Source organism: Atta colombica, unplaced genomic scaffold (genome assembly GCF_001594045.1).
Source record: "Atta colombica isolate Treedump-2 unplaced genomic scaffold, Acol1.0 scaffold153, whole genome shotgun sequence".
Taxonomy (NCBI): domain Eukaryota; kingdom Metazoa; phylum Arthropoda; class Insecta; order Hymenoptera; family Formicidae; genus Atta; species Atta colombica.
This window is the reverse complement of record NW_017259243.1, coordinates 4,099,186-4,112,023: the sequence shown is the minus strand read 5'-3', so window position 1 is coordinate 4,112,023 and position 12,838 is coordinate 4,099,186. Positions and strand designations below refer to the sequence as shown.

General features: G+C 30.0%; 1 pseudogene; it reads left to right on the top strand.

The window, feature by feature from the left end:
* Positions 1 to 7,889, top strand: part of LOC108685378 — a 10,319-nt pseudogene extending 2,430 nt beyond the window's left edge.
* The last annotated feature ends 4,949 nt before the right edge of the window (positions 7,890 to 12,838 follow it).

Below are 12,838 nucleotides of genomic sequence, written 5' to 3'. Positions count from 1 at the left end.
TAGCAATAAATTCTTCATGTAGTGATAGAATAAGGTTGTACTAACAGAAAAATACGAGATTAAAAATACGATGTTGAATTGTTTAATTACAGAAGTTAGATTTGATGATTATCAAATATATATATATATATATATATGATGTATCTAATAAACGCATTTGTTGTTACGTGCAACATGTATTACATCCACAATCTTTGAGTTATATTGCATATAAATTTTTTCAAACACTATTTATGTATTATAAAATAATGTGTTATAGAATCAAAATTCAAGCAATTTTAGTAATTTTATTAATAATGAATAATGCTTCAATTTATTACAGCAATAAAGTACTTGATTATTAATGCATACAAAACGTTTTGTAAAATTACATTATGCATTTCTGGGCAATATACAGCGTGCGAGTTGATAAATAACGGATTTGCTACAATATTTGGTCCTCAAGACAAAATAACAGTCAGCCAAAGTATGTGCTTTGGATATACCTCATATTGCTGTCAGATGGGATTCTAAACCAAAACAATGGCAATGTAATAAACCTATATTCGCACTTCGACGCACTTTCCATGGTATTTATTTTTATTTATGAACTTAGCAGTTTATACACAAAAATTGCTTTCAATCTATAAACAATCTGACATAAGTCATACAATTACATTCGATTTCTATGGTTGGAATTTTTTTATTAAAATATTAAATTAAACTAAAAGTATTATAACCAAAATAAAAAATTATATTGCTTATAAGAAATTTTCATTGTCAGCACCTCAGATAAACATCTCTTATGCGATATACTCGTAAGTTTATTGCATTTTAATTTGATTATTTGCAAGTATTTATTTGTTCTTTGCTAACTGAATCCAGATTAAATTACATTAACTGAATGTAATTTAATCAGGATTGAGAGCAAAGAAAATTAAAATTTTTTTATGTTCAACAAATTTCCATAATTATTGTCATTGATTACATTCATATTAAAATTATAATGCCTGAAATTAGGTTTCACAAGATTTAATAAAAGAATACAAATGAAAAGAATATGCAGTATTTTACGACAATGCGGATGGCTTGATACGCATAAACCGCTGCTCCAGTTGCCAAATATTTCATACCATTTTCCGCGATGGTCCATTTAGGTAGCGGACTAAATTTTAGGTATGCATGCGCGAACCAATAGGTCGTTTCTCATACGAGTCTGAGTGTAGGTGCAAGCAATGTTTGTTAAACAAAATTATTATACACTTGTGTTGTTATCTAATCCCACAGTAAACGTCAGAAAGTATCGCATGATTTACGATTATATGGATATGAAACGAACGTCAGATACGTCACTATTGTCGAGAATTTTTCTGAAGACACGAGCCATCCAAATTGACGAGATGATTTATTTGCAGATAAGCTATGAAAGAAGTTAAGATGTCTGGACATAGAAATATCATAATCGACTATTCATATGATATTCTTACATCTATTTTCAAACAAGCACTACAAGTTGGAATAATGTCAGAGAGATATACAATAATTATTACTTCTCTGATAAGATAAATTCCTCAATAATATTTTTTTAACATTTCGCTTAATTAACGCAATTGCAAAATATATCAAAATGATAAAAAAATCAAATATTAAAAGATTACAATTTAAAAAAAATTTCTAATAAAAAATCTTATGTAGTCAAAATGAGAAATGTTTATTGTTATTGTACTTAAAATAATAATAAAATGTATTCAGAAGAATTAAATATATTTAACTGTGTGTATAAATTTCTTAAATCTTATTTGATTCGTGAATGTAGCGATGATTAACACACGTTTGAATATTAAGACTTGCAAACTTTGGATTTAAAACATTATCAATATTCCGGAGTAAATTTAATGAGCGTACGTTTAATCGACCCAGATAGCTTAATTGTTCGATATACCTTCTCCAATCTCGGTCTCTTAATTGGAACTTGACAAACAGTTTCCATTTAAAGAAAGCGGTACTTGCTTATGATGCAGTATAACTTCTCGCAAGTGGTTATGTACGATTTCGCAAAAGCGTGAAAAGAAATCTTAAAAAATTGTTTTGTAACATGGAAATTTGAGGGCACGGTTTCAGCTTAAGTAATTATATGCGAAATGTATGTGCAATTATTGTTTTTTTATAGCAAATTACAATAATATTAAATATATTAATCTTTTCCATAATATACGTATATATTTAAAATTAATTTAGAAACAATTTAGAATACTCTATAATTTCTAGATAATTAAAATACGGTTTTATCAATTATAAATAATTTCATCCTTTTAATTCTTATTTATTTTATTTTAAAAATGTGCTTGTGGCGATTCGTCACCAGAAATCCAATGAGACTCGCTCGAGCAGCTCGAATTCGCGCGAGCAGCCGCGCGAATTTCCTTTAAATAGAATATCAATCTAAAATTCATTCCAGGCGTCTAAGGCAGAGCCCACACTACATCCTTACTAATAAGTCTAGCAGTGTAGGACCGTGACGAAACGTGGCCTACCAAAAGCTTCGAGTTAGGCCTCCTTAATGGACACGATTATCATTTTCGTAGGGACCAGATCTATAGTGCTATTTTTTTATAATAACAAAATACTATACATATAGATAATAAATAAAGTGTTGATGAAACCGTGGATCTCTTAGAAAATATCAAGAAGACACTGTATAATAAATTTTTGAATTAATTATAGGAGCTGATACACAGATTAAGCGGTATGATTCGATTCGGTTAGATTCCGAAGCAAATTCCAACTAGATATTGTAAATCTAGGAAATGAAGGATTGTATAAAATCGGTGAATGGAAAACGAATTTTGGTTTTCAATGGAAGCCAGAATACAGAATAGACAAGAGTAGACAGAGTTTACGTGAAAAGCATTTTTTCGTCCTGATATCGCTAGTATGTTCCAAATATCCATAGTATGTTCCAAATATTCATTTATATATTACTTAATAATTAATCAAGTTAATAATTGTCAAAGAAAAATAAATATAAAACTTTTTCTTTCGTAATATGAAACAAAATTATCAAAGAAATAAAACATCTATTCACTATTGTTAGTTAAAAACATAATTTAAAATAATGTGTTGATATAAATGGTACGCTTAGTAAGTTACATGTTCCAGAAATAAACCTACAAAATACATTGTGACAAACACAGATTACTCTAACTATTGATTGTGACATCGTTAAAATTGATAATAAAATTTTTTCATTATCAATTTTAACGATGTCACAATCAATAGTTAGAGTAATCTGTGTTTGTCACAATGTATTTTCTGGTAAAGTTTTATAAAATGCAAGTTAGTATTATATTTAATAAATATTTTCCAATAATAATCGCAACTTTTGTAGGTTTATAAGATACAGTAACATTATTTATAAAAGGAGTTTATTAGCATCAATATATATTAAATTGATTATCAATTTACTAATAGAATACTATAATTCCGAATAAATATTAGTAATAAGATTCGCACAGCAAAAATTATAACAATATCGCTATAATGTTTGCAATATGTTACTGCTTGAACGTTATAATGTTGCTGATTTATTAGAATACTGCATGTGATGACTATTTTAACTTTATTACTTTGTGCTGTATACTTTATCGATCTAAATGTATTGAATGAATTTTATATTTTTTTCTAAGGAAGAAAGTAACAGATAGAATTGATAAAAAAAAATTTACTTTATTTTATTATCTATGCCATCAATTTTCATTTTATATATTAAATAAAGAGATTATTAAAAAGAGATTATTAAATAATTGTTTCTAAGATAAATTAAATTGGAATATATTCCAGCCGTATGAGATGCTTAAAGAATCATCCTCTGAAATAATTGGAAATGATCGATACGAAGGTTTCGTGATAGATATAATTCAAAAAATGAGCAAGATACTAGGATTTAATTATATATTTGAAGTCCAGACTGACGAAGCTTACGGATCATTTAATAATATAACTAAGAAATGGGATAGAATGCTGGAAAAAAATAATTGCTAGTGTAAGTCGATGAAATTCTTCCGCGTTTTGATTTTATCTTATACGAATCATATATATTGAGTCAACTTCATACGTGAATAGTGCTGCTACCTTCCATCGTATATATAATACGAGATCAACACGTTGTAGCTTCTTATACCGATAAAGCAGTTGCCTCTTCATAGATATGTCGATAGAATCTGATGATTTCCATTTATTTTCAAAAATCGGTTCATCATTAATACGAAATTAAATGTATTTTAAATTAATATTTTCGAAAGACGTTTTTATCTTTTTTTTCATTTTATAATCTAATAACTCAAAAAGACATAAAAAGATACAAAGACCTACATAAATCGATAAAAAAACAAATATTAATTTTATCATACACCTAATATTTTTCATAGAAATTTTTTTATAACACGCTAAATTTTTTTATTTGATCTTGAAGGAAACAAATTTAGCAATCACAGATCTGACGGCTGCGAAAGAAAATGTTAGATTTTACGACTCGTTTATGAACTTAAATAAAACGTGGTATATTCATAATATATTCATAATATAATCGACAAGTATACACTGAGATTTCAACATTTATTTTGAATGAAACAATATATCAGATATAAACGTTCTGTACAAGATACTATCAAAGACCCTTCCAGGTTTACTATCCTTTCTAAGACCCTTTTCGAAAGACATTTGGGTACGTGTGATTGGAGCGTACAGCATTATTATTTGTAATTGGAAAACTGTCCCGTAGAATGGACAAATCCATATCCGTGCATCAAAGAGGCGGAAGTATTGGAAACATCCTTCACCTTGACAAATACTTCATTTCTAGTGATCCCGGATTCCTGAAGTCTTCTACCGGATTTGCACCCAAGCGATATCCACTTTAGCTTGCCAATGTCTACAAAGTGTGCCTTAAGAATTTTTCTTACATGAAATCAAACAAGTTCTTGAGCGCATAAAACTTCATGTCATTGCAGGTTTTTGCATACGTCTCAGAATCGATTATAGTGTGCACGATTAATAAGTGTCGTCCACTTCGTATATACAGTCAGCTTTTATTCTAATTTATCTGCAGACCAAACGTTTGTAGGCAAGTCAAGGGATTTGTAAATCTCTATAATTAGCCAAAACATCATAGAATTTAAACAATGTTTAAAAAATAATATTCAATTTATACATATATATAATATTTTTTTATTTTACTCTTTAAATTTTTTAAAATGAAAGTTGAACTAGTCTTTGAAAAAAAATAAAAATATTTTCACTCTTGAAAAAGTTCTTTTTTTCTTGGCAGATTTTCATTCTTTTGGAATGAGATTTCATTCTTTTGGAATGAATGTCAAACAAGTAAAAATCTCATTCTAAAAGAGTAAAAATTTTCCATTCTTTTTCAAAGTCTGGCTCAGTTTTGTCTTTTGGAATGAGACTTCTAAGATAAGTATAATAATAAATCTTATGTTTTTTTCCGTAATTAAAATATTCTTTCGGGAATACACAATATTTGATATTGTTTAAAAATGTTTATCTTACGGCGAGAATGTTTTTTAGCAATATACGTAACTGCGTATATACATTATATAATATGTACTGCGCAGATATGATATAATTTTAATTGTTTTTTTATAAACGATAAAACAATTGATCTATACTTTATCCGTCATGTATCTTTGCCCTTAAAATAAACAATGGAATCGAAAAGAATTGTAGTATACATTTCAAAGAAATTTCAACAAGAGCTTTAGGTGTTGCATGATGGTTCTTTATTCTGATTGTCATTGTATCATTGTACCAATGTCGTCAATTTAGCAGCTGCACGAAATCCGTCGTTTTTTCAAGTGATGGAAAAACTGATTAATCAAGAAAAAATCAAGTGACACAAATTAATGGCTCGATGTTCTCATTCTTTAAGGTGAGTGATATGATTCACAAAAGGAAGAAACAGTGATAGTTGATAACCATTAATTAAAAGTGCATATTCCGCGTTATTACTTATGGAAATGCTTGGTAGCTCGAAGTAGTCAATCTCGTTTTGCGAGATTCCACGTATGAACCATATGCGATTATATGAACCATATACAATTACATGAAGACTCATGATAAGATGCTTATGAAAAGTAACGAAGCTTATGGAACGTATAGTACGAAAATTATGCATATTTTATGGAATTCTTGTCAATAGAGTATATTAAACATAGACATTATAATGTGACGCGAATAGGTGGACTCAGACGCCAAAGGTTATGGAATAGCAATGAGATAAAGATGGATGATTCAATCATAATACAATAACAATAATATAATCATAATACAGTAAAAATAATAATTGTGACAAGTTATTATATTATTGTCAATTACTCTTAATTTTGTGCATGTTATACAAATTTTTGCAATTGAATGAAAGCGATTTTAATAAAATAATTTTTACGATATACTTTATCACATAGATTTATGTACTGCCATATTAAAGTTGCAGGAAAGTGGTGTGATCGGCGAGTTACAAAACAAATGGTGGAAAGAGAAACGGCGGTAATATGTGCGACATACGATATCTATTCTCACATTATACTCATGTTGTATTATGGCCAGAATTATCTAGATTAAATCAAAAGCTGCATAATTACTCCCCAAAATATATCAGGTAAATACACGGTGCGGTCTTTAAATTTTGAAATAATTATATAATGAAGAACGTGACTAAAAAATATTTTGAATATTGCCAATCGGCGTTTAAACTGCGCATAGATTTATAAGATAAGAGGCGAGAAATTAAGCTGAAAATAGATCGAAATGTGTAATTCTCGCCGAATTCTGTATTGATAGTGTATATTTCTAATACTTTTTTAATATAAAAACAGTTCATTTATAAAGGAGACAGGTCAAAGAATTTAGAATACTTTCTAGCTGCCTAAATATCATAAAAAAATGTTAAAAATCTACACACACAACTAGATCTTAAGGCAGAAAAATTAGTGACTTTATAATACATAGTATAAAATATTATTCAAGCTTAAAAAATTTATTACTGAATAGACTACAAATCGTCCGCTTTCCAGTATATACATATAATAAGCTATTTACATAAACATATAATTAAAATCAATCATTCTTTTTATTTTGTTTCTAAAATAATTATATAAATTTTTTATTAACTTTCAAAATCTTTTCTTTTCATTCATTTATTGTATTTATTCTTATTAATTCTTAACTTTCTATCTCATCTTCTATCTAGTTCTTTTCCTTTTAATTAATTACACGAATAGATAAAACATATAGGCGGAGTATTTTATATTCGCCTTTATTAGACTGCATTTATAGTTGAACTAACTGAAACTTCGTCGATTTAGTTCGTACGTGTAAAGACGACATAGTGGCTCAGGAGTGCTTGCGCGCGTTTGATAAGCAAGTAAGCCAAAGTTAAAGCCGAAGCGTGTACGCTTACTTCAAGATTGAGGAAGAAATTTACTTTGGATAAATTTTACGCAAGATAACTTCTAAGAAAAAATTTACATTTAGTTTCCACAAACTTTAATCCCACACGCGACAATTTAAACCATGATCGTTTTGCACAGATATAAGCATCGAAAACTATCAATATTAAAATTTTGATTTTTATAAGAAACGACGAAAATTCAAATGGAACCATTGAATTTCGAGGATGTCGGTAAAGTATTTTTAATTATGATAAATGAACATTGCGTTGTCTTATATCTTTGCCGGATAGACATTTTTTTGGAATATTCAAAACATTAATTATATATTTAATGATAATTTTTATGTTTGTTTTACGAAGTTATTTTATAAGCTATAAAAATTACATTTTACAGATATCCTTTACAGAAAAGCTTATAAAAGAGTTAAAATTTTTCAAATGCAGCAACAAAAAATCATCAAAAGAAGGAAAAAATCCATTGGAACGAGTAAAAGCGACACCGGTTCTTTATAAATACATGTCATTTTCATAGTAAGCTGTAAAAGATTATCTGATAAACCCAATAAAATAGAAATTATCACAAAGTTGTCTTGATTACAGTATTATTTATATAACACGATATTGCTGGCTTTAGCGGAACGAAGAGATTCGAAAATATCACGCAATTTCTGGGAATGTATTTTAATGATTACTAGCGACGCTAGGGCAAACTGAAATAACGCAGGAAATAAGTACTTCGCTAGTAAATGCTTCGCTTGAAACCGTAATCGGACCGACGATTGCGGCAAATCGTCGCAATACATACGTAAGAAAATCTTCGTATGCGATCGAATGTCCCTGAAAATTATATAGCGCTTTTAAATCGCGCAACGAGAAGAAATGTGTTACCATGAATGATAAAATTTTACGTTACACTTTAACGCCGGTCAACAAGCGATTATTTATATGTATCCTCCGATGTCGTAAAATGTTACATATACACGAGCGTTAGTTTACGCGAGAGCAATTCGAGTCGAAAATTTATTTCTCAGCCTACGACATAACGATCGATTCACCTTTTCATGTTATCGACGAACAAGAAATGTTTCTCTCTACGTTAAATTATGGCAATCGATTCTTGTGGACATGCATACAGAAGAGCTCCGTGAAAATTCTTCTTAATGAAACTCAAGTTGGTAAGTGAACAAATAATGGGGTTGTCTAACATATTACTAGACGCGATGCACAGTTCTTCCCGGCGGCATTATACTGCTTCCTCTTAAATAAATTCACTAGCAACTCAGAACATGAATCCTGTATTCTCTAATGTTCGTTCAAACGAACAATTCCTACGCAGCTTTATAAACTTTGCATTATATTATTATATTACATTGTTTAAAAATATTAACGGAGAAAATAATAAAACTGCAATTGTATTGTACAATTAAAAATAGCTAAGAATTAAAAATCACAAATATCAATCTCGTATATTAAAAAAACATAATTGAATGCTAATCCATCAATATTTTAAAATCTAAAATTGCAATTTTCCTAGAAAATAGTTTTTCAAAATTACAATTAATAAAGTCAAATGTTATTGTGATCAGAGTTATGTGTAAAATATAATCTACATCTACGTGTATACAACGTAAATGTATGTAAATTATGTTATTTTACTATGTGTCATCTATACCTAAACAATTTACGAATCATCGAAGCCTATGTTCTCTATTGTTGCATTAGACTGTATAAAGCTTTAATCTCGCTTGTATATTTTTATTTATTAATATTAGTCAGATATAATAATTTATAAAACTTAATTACTTTTTTCTGTAATATGTTATCCAATTTAAAATTTACATATTTTATATAGCTTATACTGTCCACATAAAAAAAGATTTGCATAATCTTAATGTAACTTAACGTAAACAATATGTAATTCCACGTATCTTAAAATATACGATCCTGATTATGATAAGTCATAATAAGACGATAAACATTTGGACAACTGAACTGAATTCTTAGTATCGTAAAATCATTAAAGGTCACGGATTACCTCAACCATTTTGTCGTAAACACACTCGCGTGTATATCCATAGGTATAGTCATCCGTGCGTGATCGGAGTAACAAAGAAGATCCGGGGGAGATACGCGCAGCGGCGCGTAACCGTTGGTATCCTCACGAACAGAGAAGATCTGCTCTGCGGCCGCTAAACGATCGAAATCGCGCGGTCTCTTTCTCCGGCGGGAATTCGCCTCCGGTTTACGATCCATGGCTCGACTGATGACACAGATCCTTAAAGAATTTCCAATTGCTATATCGGACGGAGACAGAGCATCTAGCGATTCAACGGAGCGATCTCGCAGCGAGAGAGAGGAGTCTCCGCTGTGTCCGTCGGTCGCCTTATTCAAAGGTAGCGTCCAGCCGGCTGTGGCAGAAAGAGCTGTGCGGGTGGGGAAACATGCCGCTCGTAAGGTAGTATTAAAAGGCCATTAAACGGCTCGACATGACGTACGACTTTGTGCGCGCGTGCATAACGCCGAGAAGAATCGTTGGCGAACGAAAGTTCTCCTACCTACTTGTCTGCCTGCTTTGCCTGCCTGCTTGCTTGCTTGCTTGCCGTTTGCCTGCCTATCTACCTGCCTGCCTGCCTGCCACTCGCTTGCCTCGCCCTGAACCAATAAGAAAGCATCGAGAAGACTAGATTCATTCTCTCATACACTATCTGTCCCCGTTCCTATCCCTCTGATTAGGGAAACCAGAGGCGCGAAAAACGAGCACCATGTGCGAGAACCGAAGCTGTCGCTTAGTCCGTACTAGCTTCTTCTCTCCAGCGTGGTTCATTCTGCTGTGAATGAAACTTCATTGATTAAGGAAAACCGGTACTGCGAAATTTACAATCGGTGCGTGCAAACAGTGCGCAAAATGCGCAACAACGTAGACACACTCCGAATACAACTCTTGAAATTTGAGCTGCATTTCAGAAGACTCTCCGTGTAGAACTAGATTAGATGTGCAAACGTGATAAGGAAATAAAAATATAAGAAAATATCGAGAATAGATGACATCAAAGAAATTGATAAACGAAAACAAGAATATAATTAGATAAATAATTAGATGAATGATAAAAAATATTTAATATCTTATTTTCCATTATAATGAAAAAAATATTTATTGCAAAATCTAATTATTTATTACAGAATTGAACTTGTTTATTTCAAAATGATAAAAACGAATTATATAGAAGTCTCGACCGTCAAGATATTGAGGCATTTCAAGCTTGAACGAACACAGTTATCTCTGATTATAACTTAATATAAAACATGAGTAAGCAAACAGATAGCTGTGTACCTCAGATTCAACATCGCTACATACATTTTAAGTATTATTTTTATGCAAGACATTGTATAATCTAACTTGGCGGGCCATAGATAAATGCTCACTACTTCTTACATCTCGCGCACGCGTGCATATAGAAACAGTTTTTTTATTAGAAATAAATTTTAAAATTAATTAAGAATGAGAATATCGATGTATAAAAGATATAAAATATAAAAAATGTGTGTCAAAGCAAAACCCTGTAAGTTTTTAAATTTTTCAAGAGAAAGAAAAAACTTATTTTCTCAAAAATTAATATTTTAAAAATTCTACAAAATATTGTGTAATAACTAAAGATGTGCTGTAAGTCTTCAAATTTTTCAAGAGAAAAGGAAAACTTATTTTCTTGAAACTTCAAAAATTCTATAAAATTTTACCGTAATAACTAAAGATATGAACAATCAGTTTTTGCAGAAAATTTTGATTAAGTAATTCAAGTTTAACATTAAAATTGACTGCGATAAAAATAACTAAAAGATACATCAAAAAGATGGAAATATTGTTCAAGAATTCCACAACAGTGGATATTCTAAGATAAGTATTTCAACGATATTTCATAATATATTTCATAATATAAATCTTATTAAAGAACTGTTCTTCGTAGATTTTGATGAACTTTAAATATGTTAAAGTATCAAAAAATATTAAATATTTTTTTATGTGCTTATCTCAGTCGAAACAATCTCTGGAATTGAGAGTAAATTAAAAAACTTCGTAAAATATAAATATTGTTAGTAAAGTAAATACACTTTAAAGTAAAATATCATTAAAACTTTTGTATAAAATATTTTTTCATATACTTTATAGTTTTAAAGATATATTGAAAATAAAAAATTAATTTTCGAGGGGTCATTTTGTCCTCTAAACTTTAAGATATGCGCATAAAAAATATGGATCTAATATTTTTATACCATGCGACATAATCGGTGAGGAACAGTCAGTTTTGACGATTCCTTTTAAGAGCAAACCTTAAGAGATCTTAAGAGCAAACTTAGAACGATCATTAATAACTTTGAATGATTTACTTGTTTCTTCAATTGATTCGCCAGCCGTACAGTCGTGTCAACATGTTAAGGAGTTAACACCGAAATACTCAACGAAACGCGCCTGTCCGTTAGGTCGTTAATCGTCGTTATCGCGATGACAAAGCGAAATTAGTGGGCGCGCCTAGCACGGTCGAGGAAAATTAGGGAAGATTAACGTGCGTTTTCCATTACCCTCGTACCGCTGCGGTTGAATGTGTGATACGAAGTGCAAATATCCACTTTGCGTGTGCACATCTGTAAGATTATAATGTCCGCGAATTCACTTTCGATGCACCGCCTTGTTACCAGCAGTCTCGTTTGAACCGATGAAACCGCAGACGCATCCAGATTATCCGGTTCTTTATTGCGAGCTTATTTTACATCACTCACTTTTTCATTCAGTCATGAAGTATACTGAGATGCGTTGCTGTATAATATATAGTCGGCATCTTTATAGATTCTTGCTTGACTGACGTAATTCATTTCATTCAAAACATATTTTTTGACGCAAGTTCCTCGATAATATTCACTTAATACTACTTTACTTTACATAAAATATTCACTCTTATAAAAAATACAATAGACATCGTCAAAAATAATATCAATATAATAATGTATAATTATAATTCCAGATATTTTTGACTTCATTGATTATAAAATTTAACAGATATTAGATAATAAAAGTTTATGAATAGCTCCTTAGTGATAATTCTATTAAGTTTCTTCTCTTATTTATAACATTAATAACAATTACTAATGAAATTCAGACAGGTAAGAAAAAGATTCCTATTTTCGATCAAAACGAATCTTAATGCTTAATAATATTCATATGCAAATTTATAAATACATTTTGTTTTATTAATAGCAATTTAATTTTTTAATTATAACTTTTTTAACTCTTGATTATAGCGAGGTTATTAAATAACAATCAAGTAAGATATTAGCATGAAAATAGCTAGTTAAAATTTTCAACATCGCCAGCAACAAAAAACAATTAATTAACTCATGCATATA